The sequence below is a fragment of the Sinohyriopsis cumingii genome, chromosome 10, assembly GCF_028554795.1.
Source record: "Sinohyriopsis cumingii isolate HCF-2022 chromosome 10, ASM2855479v2, whole genome shotgun sequence".
Classification (NCBI taxonomy): Eukaryota; Metazoa; Mollusca; class Bivalvia; order Unionida; family Unionidae; genus Sinohyriopsis; species Sinohyriopsis cumingii.
In genome coordinates this window covers 77,611,295-77,627,384 of record NC_142970.1, presented here as the reverse complement: position 1 = coordinate 77,627,384, position 16,090 = coordinate 77,611,295, and the positions used below count along the sequence as shown (strand labels likewise).

At 35.2% G+C, this 16,090-nt stretch overlaps 2 long non-coding RNA genes across 3 annotated transcripts in view; both read right to left on the bottom strand.

Annotated features, from left to right (window-relative positions):
• Positions 1 to 16,090, bottom strand: part of LOC149790423 (uncharacterized) — a 460,980-nt gene that overhangs the window by 197,893 nt on the left and 246,997 nt on the right. The window lies entirely within an intron of this gene.
• Positions 3,190 to 14,049, bottom strand: LOC149790426 (uncharacterized). Its single transcript, XR_016423841.1, has 2 exons — positions 13,927 to 14,049; positions 3,190 to 4,353 (listed from the first exon to the last, which is right to left on the bottom strand). It is a non-coding gene; the product is annotated as an uncharacterized LOC149790426 (long non-coding RNA).

Below are 16,090 nucleotides of genomic sequence, written 5' to 3'. Positions count from 1 at the left end.
TTTAATCAAACACTTACTAAGAGATTGTTTGGATATCAATATGTTACGGAAATAATTCATAAAAATATGAGATCTCGCGAATGGGTTGCAAGATTGGAAAGTGTGATACTTGCAGTAGATAATGAAATTACTCATGCGATTTACATGAAACCCATTAATGCAATTGCACAAAAAAAACATACGCCAATACAACATGATTTTTCAAAACAACCAGTATTAGGTAATGTGACTGTGAGTTGTTGAACTTGAAGGTCGTATAAAAGAGCGATTCGTCCAATTTGAAGTATTACGATACATACAATTTCCAGCATAAAATCCACATGTACATCTGTAATCTACAGACTAGCTTCAACTGCACCTCAGTGAATTTGTATAAGTAATTCCTGAAGACACACAATTACCACCGCATTCATTTTTGTAAACTAGCGCCTCAACGTCGATTACACTCAAGACAGGTCAGCATCACATTTTCACATGTATGACCAAAATTACTATTAATTATATCTACGGTAAATTGTCTTGGATTATTATTTGAATACTGCCACAACATTACTGTGTTACAGCTTGCTGTTGTTTCAGTGTCATGATAAATTCAACATTAAGATTAAAATCATGTTTATTTTCTTCTTCACATTGTTTATAAACAAATAATATTTTTCTTACTACATCATTATCAAAAACCTTTGGTGTTGCCAGCAGTTTTTATAAAGTCTATAATAATCCTCCGCAGCTGAGATATTCTTCTGACTCGAGATATACGAGATAAACTAAATTTGACGATTCGATACCATCAATAATCCAGATATTAGTATCAGAGTTAGTTAATCCCTGAGATGAATGAATCGTTATAGCATATCCTAGAGTCCACAGAGTTTTGTCCCTGACTCCGTCAGGCGTTAACGCACTTTCAACTTCAATATTCTGTCGTCACGTATCGGCTGGTCCATAACATAATGGTACAGGTAGATTTGAAGAGAAAAAATTATGTCACATAAATAATTATTGTTGAAGTATATCATGAACTATCTTTCTACTTGCAACTATCAAATCATCTGGTATCCATTTATTCCAAAAATTATTAATAGGATTTTCTTAAATTATTTCACACTGAATTTTATTTGGTTGTAGTTTGATTAATTTCTTAAACTCTTTTAATTCTGGATCAAGTGATCTATGATCATCATTTATTTCCTCATAATAATCAACAAAATTCATTAACCATTCGTGTGGAGACATTCCAACAAAAGGTGGTTGTTGACCGTGATCGCCGCACATTATTACAACAGTATTTGTTTTCGACAACCAACCAAGAAATATTTTTAGTGTTTCTAGCAGACTGTATATAATTCATCCCAAATTATAATCGTTGGAATATATTTTTCACCCATTCATTTAGGAGTCCATGTATCACCCTTCCACCAGAAGAAGCTAGGATAAGTATGATTAATCATCTTCATGAACTCAGTATCTGATATCTTTTCATCACAAAGGCTTAATGATATTAACAAAGATAATTTGGAGTATGCTAATGTCGCTGCATATAATTTTGTTATATAATCATGTAATTTTGTGTTTGTGCACATGCATATTTTTTTGCTGATGATATTAAGAATACCAGCAATTGTTGTTGCAGCTGAAACACAAATTGTTACAACTGCTGGTGATGTCATTGTTATTGTTGATAACAATATGATGGTTCCTGCGATAACAGCAGATGCCGAATACACAATTATGTCAACAGCAGATGCCAAAAACACAATTATGTCAACGACAACTATATGTCTGCGATATTTTTGTACTTTTACTATATAATCTTCAAAGATATTTTTTGGTTTCGTTTGCCATTCACGTGCTTGATTGTATCTGTAATGTTGAACGTTGATTGGGGAGCTCATTATATTTTAAGTAGGTGGTAGTTTAGCAACTAATTCAAAACACCAATAACAAATCAACATAACTAACATATATCCAGTGAAACAGCTATTTTCCTAGCTGTGTCTTTTAGTCCTGGTGTAAATATACTCTGATAGACTGGTTTCCTATCCCTGTCTATGTTAGTCTCAGTGTAAAGATGCTGTGATAAGGCCAGTTTCCCATCTTTGGGTATATTATGTGGTTCCAGTTACCTGACTGATCCTACCAGTCTTTATACTTTGTGAGAAAAAAAATACACAAAACTTTGGAAAAATATGAAAGAAAAGTTTAGTGAAACAAAATTCAACAAAGGGATGCATCTATGACCAAAGTTAAATTGCAAAGGCAAGAGACACTTATTTTCTAGTTTATGCTTCATTTAAATCTGTCCCAACCAAACAATAAAACAAAAGATTGTACCAACATGATTGTACTATCCTACCTACCCTAATCTATTTTCAATGTAACCAGAACATATTGTTTTTATTTGGACAAATAGTTTTCCATCCCTATGTATCTCAGTTACAGTATAAATACACTGTGATAAGACCACACAGTTTCCCATCCCTTTGTATCTCAGTTCCAGTGTAAATACAATGTGATAAAACCTCAATTTCCCATCCCTGTGTATCTCATCAGTTCCAGTGTAAATACAATGTGATAAGACCAGACTGTTTCCCATCCCTTTGTATCTCAGTTCCAGTGTAAATACAATGTGATAAGACCAGACAGTTTCCTATCCCTTTGTATCTCATTTCCAGTGTAAATATACTGTGAGAAGACCACACAGTTTTCTCAGTTCCTGATTTGTGAACCATTCATATAGACTGATCCTTGTTTGTTGTATCTTTAAAACCTTGGATTTTAACAAACTATTAAATTCCTGAAGATCACAATAAGATAGCAACTTTGCAGTATTTCAATTTCATAAAATAACATCTACTATAAAAATTTAAACATCTGAATAAGGAAAGGTCACATTGAAAAAAATTAATTAGTAATCTATCAGTTGTGAGGAGGACTTTTTTTAAAAAAAAACAGATGTCTCAAATGATATCAAGAGTCTCTAAAGGGGAATATGCTCTATTATTATCATATTAACTGCTGTTGCAGCTATACTGGATGCATGCTTAGCGCCATTTTCAAATAAGGCAAACCAGGCTGGGAGATGATATGATCATCCATTCAGGTGAATGGATTATAAGATTTGTAATACCTTTGGTAATCACACTGGATACAAACATTCTTGCTAACTACCGGTAGAAATGACACAAATTCTGGGAAACAAAGTTTATTTTTCAAAAATGCCACCATATATTACAAATAAATTTTAAATTTACAGTGAATGATTTGCACAAATTTGGATGAAAATAGTCACATGGTAAATATTTAACCTTATACTAAGGTGTCTACTTAAAACACAGTTCAAGGAGACACAAAAGTGAACTACATGTATCTTATAGTAAGGCCACCTTAAACTAAGGTACATTAAATGGAAAAGGTGATAGAATTAAACCAGTGTAATGGGATCTATGTTCATACCCATGTTATATCATGACAATGTTATACTAAGTTGCTTTATAATGAGATCCGTATCAGAGACCATGTTACACTATGGTCATTTATAATGGGATCCATGATCATACCAGTGTTATATCAGAGGTCATGTTACACTAAAGTCCTTTATAATGTGATCCATGATCATACCAGTGTTATATCAGAGGCCATGTTACACTTAGGTACTTTATAATGGGATCCATGATCATACCAGTGTTATATCAGAGGCCATATTACACTTAGGTACTTTATAATGGGATCCATGATCATACCAGTGTTATATCAGAGACCATGTTACACTGAGGTACTTTATATCAGATACTATGCTATTCCAAAGTGCTTTAAAGTCAGGGACCAATGTAATGACATGTTATGAACTTAAACTAGCATCTGTTATCCCATGAAAATCATGTCAGTATCCAATCATGATCACTCAAGAACAAATAAACTCAACACTCCAGGAGAGATAATACAATTCACCAACAGCCCATTAGAAGAATTGCCAGACATCCTTGGAATCTTGAATACACTAATGGCTGTTGTTTGATAGGTAAAACTTAGTGATTCATCAATCCTTACATTTGGATGATACATAATTAAGAACACATAGTTCCTTTTGAATTTTTAAACTTTCTTCTTAAAAAATTATGTGTTTTTGGAATATGTACTTCTTTGTAACAAGTGGTTCAAGTAATTTTTTATGAGGCTGAATTATTGTGTTTGCTTGCTGACAATGCTTTCTTCTTTTCATAAGCGGCTCTGGCATCGGCCATTTCTTGATCTGCTATTCGTTTCCTGGCTTTCATGATTAACACTCTGTTACTGTCCACATTCTTCTTGGCCAAATAAAATGAAAACAATCCTCCTGATATGATAAATACCCTGGAAAGAGATGTACATTATGATAGCAATAGTAAATCTGTACAAGAATGACCTGTCCATTTGATTTTCATTAGGAATAATATTGGAGTCTAATCCAGTGGAGGCAAAAGCACTGAGGTATGCATGCACTGTGAATGCACAATGCAGGGGAGATAACTCCTCCAGATCATCCAAGCAAAATGCATACATACAAATGCAGGTGATGTTCAATTTACACCAATTTAAGTGCTTTCATATTAACACTATTTATAATGATGAAAAAAACATTCAATTTGCACCACTGATGTCATTTTTGTGCCATCAGATGTTACTCATGCACAGCTTACGTATGTGCATTTACATCACTTTCAGTTTATGCCTATTTCTGATTCACTCCATAACCTCAGGAATAAATCACCTGTACAAGTTACTATGCAAGTGGATTTAGCTTCAATAAATATTCCACTGAAAGGTAAAATATGCAAGGCATCCTTGTCCAGCAACAGCAGTAGTAGTAGTCAATATTGATTCAAAGGAATAAATTCAAAGCACTGTACTCCATCTCTGTAATGATGTAATGGGAGACATAAAAGTGACCTGTGTTATAAGTGAGGGAACCTTATAACGAGGAATGTGTCAGCAAGGCTATTACATAATAGTATATAAAAATGTAAATTTTTATTTAATTATGTAAAGTCAAATTATAAATTATTTTCATGAGCAAAATCTAAAATAAGTTAATAAATTAAGTATTAATGATAAAACAAATAAAATTCTGACCAAATTAAATGTCCAAGAGAAGCAATATACTAAGCAGTTTTATAACGAGCTAGCACTGTAATTATTGTATGAAGCAATTTTAAGTGAGGTATCATTGTAATTATTGTATGAAGCAGTTTTAAAGTGACGTAGCATTGTAATTATTGTATAAAGCAATTTTACAGTGAGGTAGCATTGTAATTATTGTAAGAAGTGATTTAAAATGAGGTAGCATTGTAATTATTGTATGAAGCAATTTTATAGTGAGGTAGCATTGTAATTATTGTATGAAGTGATTTATAATCAGGTAGCATTGTAATTATTGTATGAAGCAATTTTATAGTGAGCTAGCATTGTAATTATTGTAAGAAGTGATTTATAATGTAGCACTGTAGTTATTGCATGAAGCAATTTTATAGTGAGGTAGCATTGTAATTATTGTATGAAGCAATTTTAAAGTGAGGTAGCATTGTAATCATTGTAACAAGTGATTTCTAATGAGGTAGCATTGTAATTACTGTATGAAGCAATTTTATCATGTGGTAGCATGGTAATTATTGTATGGAGTGAATTGATAGAGATAGCATGGTAATTATTGCATGAAGCAATTTTATAGCGAGGTAGCATTTTTCAATTGTTGTATGAAACAATTTTATAGTGAGGTAGCATTGGTAATTATTGTACGAAGCAATTTTATGGTGAGTTAACATCATAATTATTATATGACGTGATAGTTATAGTGAGGTGGCACTGTAATTATTGTATGAAATAAATGTAGGGAACAAGACTCAATGATAAAAGATTTATATTTCTTTAGTGCACTTTTAATGTGGAGTAGTTATCCATGGATGCAGTTTACAATTATGCATAATCTTCATGTGAACCCTCTAAGTAATCAGAGTATCCTGGCATATATTTTCTTTTTAAATCCATTACTGGGTACCATGTATGTTTACCCTAGGTGTACAAAAAACTTCAATTATAAAAATAATTGTCATTTGCCAAAGAACTTAAAATTTGCATATAATTATTTTTTAAAAAACTAATTCCTATAAAACAAAATTAGAAGCAAAAAGAATAATTACAATATTTTTATGAATGATGGCAGCAAGTAAGATTTGAGAGCATGAAAAATTATGCACAATATTGTAATATCTACAAGTTCTCACAGCTTATACTGACCAAATGTATGCATGCTGTGTCCTTAAAGGTAGAGGAAACTAAAGAACAACAATCATCACTCACAATAAAGCCATTAAGCATGTTTGGAGCCATAAAAGTTTACCATAATTTATGTGTGGGTTGGCTCTTACTGTAGTAAATTATATAATACACTGGAGTAAATTATATCAAAAAACATTCAATCAGTCTAATGGAATTCATTACCTTACCTATATTGTATGAGGGGTCATGTTCTACTGAGGTACTTTAAACTGAGGAGCCACTGTTAAGGAAACCACCAAACTTAAACTAGAGACTACTTACCTTGCACAAACCAAAATTAAAGATCAAACCTGGATGTATTATTAATAACTGATTAATCATTGAAGCTTGTCTGTATAAAATCCTAAATGATAGATAAGAGTTTAACACTCACTGACCCATTTATTGTGTGTAGGTGGAAAAGCCTAAATCAACATTCAGCTTCAATCCATGATGTCCTTTAAACAACACCAAATGGTCATGAAATTCATGACGGATGTCATATAATGTGATGGGACATGACAGACAGACAATGATAAACCATATCCCCAACCCCGACCTGGTGCAAGCTATATGCAAGCAGTGTGCTTGCATGAGTGCAAAAATCAAACAAGTGAGCTCAAATGAAACAAAATCTTTGTTTTCTTTTCATACGAAAATCTTTTTATTTGGAATTTAAACTGGATAACTGAGAGTATTTCTGATACTATGAAGTAAATTTACAGTTCTTTACATGTTTCCAAAGTTTAAATACAGATTGGTGGGGGCATCAAATGTCTGCTTTACACAGGGTACCATGTTGCCTTGCTCTGGCCCTGATATGCCCCTTCCATAAATATGGTGGGGGCATAATAAACAAGTCACTCAAGGACTGAAACTCTATTGCAGTGCTGTCCAACCTTTTTGACACCATGGGCCACTGAAAAATGTTTTTCTTGAAGCCTAGGGCCGCAGCAGAAAACTGAAAAGATATGACTATGTAGCTGCTCGAGCTCTGGCGGGCCATTTAAAATCAGCCCACGGGCTGCATGTGGCCCACAGGAAGTGGGTTGTACAGCACTGCTTTACTGGATGAAAGAAGTTTCCAGGAATCCAAGATATGACAATTCCTTTTTATAACTGCAAATTGTTGACAACATCTCTGATATTCTTGAGGGATGACATGATTCTAAAGACAGCCACTGTGGTAGTTCTATCATCCCATTCCTGGTGACATTTCCTGGAAACCACTGACATCCCAACTCACTGGTAGTTTGGGCAATGGACCACTGACCAGAAATCTGTTGTTTCGATTCCCACCGTGTGATCAGCCTGGATCCTTATTAATATGCAATCAAACTCATCTGAGATCTAAAATTTATGATACAAGCTTATATCTGATAAAAATCTGTTTAGAAATATGGTCTCAAGTATTCACTAGGTCAGGCATTAAAATGCAAGATTACCTCATTATTATAAGCAGATGTCACTTTTAATCAAGATCATCAGGATACAGTGTTCCAATTCAAGTAAAAGCTTATGTGAATCACTCAATAACAGCACTTGATAAGCCTTATGCAGTTCAAATAAAGAAAGTGAAAAATGTTGCATGCACTAAATTAAGTCCAAGAACTATATTTGTAGATGGATATCAGTGTCACTCACTTTGTACCAATTTATTAATGATAACAAAGAAAACCTGATAAAATAAACACAGCTGAAGCATGAAATTTATATGACATACAAGAGTGGATACTGTTTTGCAGTCACCATATTGGCCATGAGGGGGTAGACTGGCTCCATGCACTAACTGTACTAATATGCTGTCAAGTGCACAGGGTAGATCCAGAAACAATTAAACCTGGAAATAAAGAAACTCTGGAGTGGCATGTGAGATTCCTGTCTTACAAATTAATGGCAGGCAATCGTGTTCCCGCTAATTTCATTCTGAAGAAAAAAAGAACTTTTGGAGTTGTTAAAGAAACTAATAAATAAATCAATTTGTACATTAACTTTACTTTTCTGAAGTGCTAAATGCCAACAGTTTGTGAAATTTTTATTCACTTGGTGATTTCTCTCTTTATTACATGTATTTTCTTTTATCAGTTACTAATGATCTTGATTTGTTTAGTGCTAAATTACAGTGACATTGTTGTACCAAGCAACATCAACATTTACAAAAGACTTATTATTAAAAAATATGACTGTACTAATTTTGAAATAATATCAGTGAACTTTTCTGATGATTTGTCAATTGTGATTAATATCTGTGGTAACAATTTCCATTCTGTGACTGTTCTTGAGAAGAATTTTTTCTTCCAGTCTACATTAAATTCTTTTCAATACAACTTATTTAATAATGAGGTCATACTTCCTAGGGTGGATGTAACAAACCTGACTGCTCACCGTTTGATTTTATTCAATTTTGTCCTGGGGTCCAAAACTGTACAGGCATGTCCTAAAACAGGTTAAACTAAACCTTTGAATGCTTATTCTTTTGCATTTTTGTGGGCAAAATTATAGGTTACTTAAAATATAGATCTAAAAAGCATGATTTCCTTTGGTGTAAGATTTTTTAATTGGAAGGTTCCATTTCACATCACTATAAATCATGACCCCTAAATATTTTATTTGGGCTAAACCGGTGGCCTGGTGGTTAGAGCATCTGTCTTGGATGCAGGAAGTTACAGGTTCAAACCCTGGCCAAGTCATACCAAAGGCTTATAAAAATAATACTAACAGCTGCCTTGCAAAGTGCTTAGCATTAAAAGGTTAGTGTTAGCATTGGTCGGGCTGGTGTCAAAACGATGTGACTGGGTGGGACATGATGCAACCTGTCTGTGGCATGATGCCCCAATGCTTAGACATCGCTATAAACTGCCACATTGCAGACATCATAGCAATATGACTGAAACAGCAGATGCCCCTCTACATTGCCTTCATAGACCTGACGAAGGCATTTGACCTGGTCAGTCGGAGTGAACTCTTCAGACTCCTGCAGAAGATCAGCTGAGCTGCACAACTGCTTTCTGTCATCAAGTTGTTCCACGAGAACATGCACAGTACAGTGTGCTTCAATGGCGCAACATCGGAAGCCTTCCCAGTCATCAGCGGGGTCAAACAAGGCTGTGTCCTTGCACCGACGCTCTTCACCTTCTTCTTCTCCATGCTTCTCCAGTATGCCTTCAAGGACTGCCACTAGGGAGTGTACATCCATACCAGGGCTGATGGCAAGCTGTTCAACATCACCCGTCTCCGTACAAAGACTAAAGTCACACAGGTACTCATCCGTGAACTGCTCTTTGCCAATGATGCAGCCTTGACATCACACACGGAAGATGGACTTCAGCAGCTGGCATGCTGCCTCTCCCACACCTGTAAGGAATTTGGACTGACCATCAGTTTGAAGAAAACAAACGTCATGGCGCAGGACACAGACTATCCTCCCTCCATCACCATCGATGGATACAACTTGGAAGTTGTTGAGAGCTTCACATACCTTGGGTTCGACATCTCCAGCTCACAATCCATTGATTCTGAGGTGAATGGCAGGATTGCCAAGGCAGCAGCAGTGATGGCCAGACTTAACCAGAAGGTCTAGAACAACCCCAGCCTGACTGAGAAGACCAAACTGCATGTCTACCAGGCCTGCGTGCTCAGCTCACTCCTCTACAGCAGCAAAACATGGACCACCTATGCGAGACATGAGGAAACTCAAAAGCTTCCACCTGAGATCCCTGCGGCACATTCTGCACATCCAGTGGCAGGACAAAGTACCCAACACTGAGGTTCTAGAATGCGCCAACATGAACAGCATGTTCTCCATTCTCAGTGAGAGGTGCCTTCGCTGGCTTGGCCATGTCAAGAGAATGGACCCAGGGCGCATTCCCAAGGACCTGTTATATGGGGAGTTAGCAGAAGGTGCATGACCAACTGGACAACCAAGTCTGCGCTACAAAGATGTTTGCAAGAAGGACATGAAGACAGCCAACATCAATGTCAATGACTGGGAGAGCTGTGCTAACGACTGTTCCACCTGACGCCTAGCTGTCAGACAGGGCATTCAAAAAGCAGAGGAAGACAGAAACATAAAGCAAGCTGAAAAGATTTTCTTTTAAAAAAAGCACCTTTTGATAAATATAAATTTTAGGGCATTTCCTTCTTGTCATTTGCATTCTGATGCATTTTTTTGTAGGCTGCAGTGCAATGTAGTGCAATGATACTATTTAATTTTCTAAAAGAATGTTCAGTTCTAATATATGTGTTGTCCTGCCAAATTTAGTGGCCATGGGGTTAAAAAATCCTCAACTCCAGAAAATAGTTGGAATCCTCTGATATTAGCTTACATTCCAACTCCAGAAAGTAGTGGGAATCCTCTGATATTAGCTTCCATTCCAAATCCAGAAAGTAGTGAGAATCCTCTGATATTAGATTCCATTCCAAATCCAGAAAGTAGTGGGAATCCTCTGATATTAGCTTCCACTCCAAATCTGGCTATAACCTGACCAGGAATATGGCCTTTAGAGTGTTCACTAGCTTAACAAATCAAATGCAAGATCACCTCATTAATATGCATAGAGTATTCACTAGCTTAACAAATCAAATGCAAGATCACCTCATTAATATGCAGAGAGTGTTCACGTTTCCAATCACAAAATCACATCATTAACATGGGTGGATGTCCCTCATAACTAAACTCGTGACACACTGGTAATATAAGCTTACTTATCAAATCTGCTCAAAATCAAATATATAGTATAGCCTCTACAGTGTTCACTAGCTTAACAAATCAAATGCTCATTAATATTCATATATGTTGCTTGTAAATGAACTTGTCTAAAATCTTGATAATATAAAGTTATATATGAAATGAGATAAAAATATCTGCTACAAAAATACAACATCTCCTTAATAATATGCATGGATGTCACTCATAACCAAAGTCATGAGAGATCTTGTTATAAACTTACATATCAATTCTGATCAAAATCTGATGAAATACAAGGCCTATAGATTGTTCACAAGGTCTGTCATTCAAATACAAGATCACCTAATTAACATGATGGATGCTGCTCATACTTGAACTCATTTGAGATCATGATGACATACACCTACATACCAAATCGGATCAAAACTGGATCAGCAATGAAGAATGTTCACATATAACTGACCCCTCCCATCGTTGTGATAGTTGTTATTAGAGTCAACCTCTAACATTCTAATATCTATGGAAACTTTCAAGATTTACAAGTCTTCCCAAATTAGTAATTACAAGACATTCTTAAAAAGCACTACAAATATATTTTGTTGTTTTTGTTAAGCGTTTAACACCATTTTTCAGCACATGATGGTGGAAGAACCTGTGAAAACCCTGGAAAGAACCACTGACCCATGGGAAGCTACTGGCAAGCTTATACCCACATTGGCAAAGCCAGAGACTTGAACCCAGAGGTGAGATGTTAGTGATATGTAAAGGCAAGTGCCTTAGTCTACTCAGCCACCCAGGGCATATCCAAGTGTATTTCTTAATACTTCTGCATACCTTGTATGTTATGGCTGCTGTTTATTTTATACTTAATTCTCTGCTCTGAAGGTATTTGTACTCAACACTTGTATCACATTGCTATTTAGTTACATTCATATCTGATTTAAAATTAAAAAGAGAGTGTACCTACATGTCTTTTCATTGTTTTAAACTGATTCTTTGCTAAAATGTTTATATTCATTGTTGTGTCTTTTAGAATTAAGTTGGACTCTAATTTTAAACTGTAGAGTCCATATAAAGTCTTATTTTTTTATAACTTAGGTGGAGCTGCAATGGCCACCAAGCACCAAACCAAACCATAAACCAATTGACTTAGTTTTGGTGTTAGTTTATCTTAGCTTTAGTGATACTGATAGTTTAAACTGGTGCAGTTTTTTGTCTGAAACATCTTAGTTTCATGTTTTAAGTAGTTTTGTTAATGCATTTTAACATATGTTCTTATCTGTAAGTGGCTGAGCGGCCCCAAGCACTTGCCTTTACTGATTACTTCCATCGCAGCTCTGTGATGGTTGGAGTCTTGGGCTTGCCAATGTGGCCATGAGAGGAAAGCTTGCCAATGGCTTCCAATAGTTTGGTGATTCTGACCAAAATTTTCTCTTGTTCTTCCTCCACCAGGTATACTAGCTGCAGTAACAGGCTGATTCAGACCAAATGCAGGGCTGATTAGGACCATGGCTGATTCAGACCAAATGCAGGGTGATTAGGACCATAAGAAATATTAAATTTCATCTGGGATTTAAATGAGGCATTTACATTATTGATACCGTCCTGATTTATGAAAAGTTAACTTTATAATTTCTTTACTGAAACACTGGATTTTAAAAAACCTAAATGATATGGCTCATATTTAATATTTTTGTTCCGACTGTAAATTTGCTAATAAATGTCTGATATAAATTTAAAAACTGAATATCAACCTTTTACATTCTCAAGCCATGCTTGCAAAAAAGTATAAACTACTAAGACTAATCAGGTATGTTTGCTCCATTATTTTCATTTAGTATTTCACATGGTCCAAATTATCCCAGAATATGAGCTGAATCAGTCTGTATTTTGGCATTTGTACTGAATCATCCATGGTCTAAATCAACCAGCATTTCTAGCTGCCATGTATAGCCTCTAATGTACTGAAAAATGGTGATAGAAAAAAAAAAGAAGAAAAAAATTAACAACATTATCTGTATGTACTGCACAAAATATTGTTTCAATTCATCTCATGTTGTATATAATAACATGTCTAGTTTTTAAGATGTTTCATTGTTGCTCATGCTGCTGAATTCTGGTTTAATGCTATTTTGTTAAAATCAAAGAAAGCACAAATAAAGCATATTAGTAATCTGGCAAAGAGTTATATTCGGCAGAGAAAGCTGAAAGGAGCTTATGTTTTGCTTTGTTTTAGTAAGTACCAAGTTCTAAACATAAATTTATTTAATAGAAAATGATGAAGACAAAAATAACCAAACTCTTGACCCACAGTGTGTCTCACATGAACCCATGGCCCACCCAAAGGTGCTCTACACCAGCTTAATTTTAAAAAAAGGTGTGTGTGTGTGTGTGTTAACAGCTCCTTCTTTCAGTACTGTATGACTTCACAGGTGATGGACGCGAAAAAAGGCAACAACCTGAAAGGGAAAAAAAAATCATACCAAATGACAAAATTTCCACATATTACCCCCATTAACCGGTTTGACAGTCCCTATCATACTGTATATTTAAAAGAAAAGTGTATGGTATGATAGACAGGACCATTTGTCAGAACGGGTCGTCGGGGTAATCTCATGAAATTTTGTCATTAGGTATGATGTTTTGTTTTCCTTCAGGTTGCTGCTTTTTTCGCATCCAGCACGTGAAATCATACGGTACTGAAAGGAGCTGTTAACACACACACACACACCAAACGTTAGCTATCCCCGATCTCGGCGCGAAAATTAATTTTACATTTTTTCAAGTACATTTATAGTATAGTCCGACTATAGATCACACTAAATGTGTTGTCGACAACTGGGTATAGTGTCTGTGCGGCCAACTTCTTGACCCCACCAAACAACAGTCAGAAGCGTTATGTTATATAAATAATAAAGTTGTCCTTTATAAAATTATTACAGTACCATGCAATCCCAATTTTTGATATCTTCCCTAACGCCATGGTCAGATAAGCACTAGGGAGTCCTAACTATGTGTGCTGCAATTTCGAGGAGGAGACGGTAATACTAAACTGTAATCCAAATTAAACATTGCAAATTGTTTCCGGAAACGCATGAAATTATTATAGTTTCTTATTTCTTTATCTCTTTTGTTCTTTTTTCTTTTCTTTCTGTTATCCACCTACACATTCGCCCTGATCGTCTCAGACCTTCCCAGTTATGTTTGGCTGGAGGGTCTTTCTACCTCAACATACATGTACCTGCAGTGGTATATAGTAGTTATCCTGGAATTATGTGTGTGTGTGTGTGTGTGATTTTTATTTTTAACGTAGCTTTAACAATTTTTCAGTCATATCGCTACGATGTCTGCAGTGTGACAGTTTATAGTGATGTCTAGCACTGGGGCATCATGCCGGAGACGTGTAGCATGATGTCCCACCCAGTCACATTATCCTGACACCAGGCCGACCAGTCCTAACACTAACCTCTTAATGCTGAGCGCCAAGCGAGGCAACTGTTAGTACCAGTTCTGTAAGTCAATGGTATGACTCGACCGGGGATCAAACCCATGACCTACCGCATCCGAGTATCCTGGAATGATTAATATACAATATTATAAAGGATAACATTTTGAAATATATTCAGAATAAACTGACAGCTACGTTTGAATTAATAATGACAATTTCATCACTAAGATTATCTATTTTTAAGTTTGAATTAATAATGACAATTTCATCACTAAGAGTATCTATTTTTAAGTTTGAATTAATAATGACAATTTCATCACTAAGAGTATCTATTTTTAAGTTTGAATTAATAATGACAATTTCATCACTAAGAGTATCTATTTTTAAGTTTGAATTAATAATGACAGTATCTATTTTTAAGTTTTAATTAATAATGACAATTTCATCACTAAGAGTATCTATTTTTAAGTCTGAATTAATACTGAAAATTTCATCACTAAGAGTATTTATTTCTAAGTTTGAATTAATAATGACAATTTCATCACTAAGAGTATCTATTTTTAAGTTTTAATTAATGACAATTTCATCACTAAGAGTATCTATTTTTAAGTTTGAATTAATAATGACAATTTCATCACTAAGAGTATCTATTTTTAAGTTTGAATTAATAATGACAATTTCATCACTAAGAGTATCTATTTTTAAGTTTGAATTAATAATGACAATTTCATCACTAAGAGTATCTATTTTTAAGTTTGAATTAATAATGACAATTTCATCACTAAGAGTATCTATTTTTCCAAGTGTACAAATTTGTAGATACAAGTATGAATAAAATGCTTTTCTTAGTTTGAGACCAAAACATAAGTAGTAAATGGGGTCACATTAGGGACAATGGGACTTAGCATTAAAAAGACCCCTGGGTCACTTTAGGGACAATGGAAATTTAACATGGAGAGAAATCGTGGTTCACTTTAGGGACAATGGGAATTTAACATAGAGTTCGGGTCTGTCTAGGGACAAGGGAAATTAACATGGGAATAGAGTTTGGGTTTGTCTAGGGACAAGGGGAATTGAATATGGGATTATTTTTTTTTTTAAATTTAAATTTAAATTTAAATTTAAAAAAGGGTAGGCAATTGAAAGGCTATCTCTTTTCGAGAAATATGGCTGGCCCTGAAAAAGGCCTTTGGGTTTATGTTAATGTATTCATTAACATAAATAGTACCGCATTGGTCTTCTTCTTGTCCTTAGGCTACGTCTCACTGTTGGTCCGTAAATCAGCACTCTTTTCAGGCATCCTTGTCTTTCAACGTAGATCCTACGTATCCACAGGCTGGTGTTTGTCCTGTGGACAACGGTCCACTTGGATCGGACATACATGAGCATGTCCGTCCTAAACATCATGGAAGACACAAGGGTGGATGACTCAACTGTGGTCCACATCTTGAAGCGACGAGAACAGGTGAATCAATGTAGTGAACTGCGCTTATTTATAGGCAGAGGTAGGATTGAAACGGATTGAGTTCATTCACCAATCCGAACACGCGTTACAAAATTCAGCCAGCCCGCATCCAATCCGAAGAGAACAGTTTGTGACGTCACGTGGTCTATATAGATTCGCTAGCGCTTGTGTGCAGTCAGTCTATGCGACAGTGATT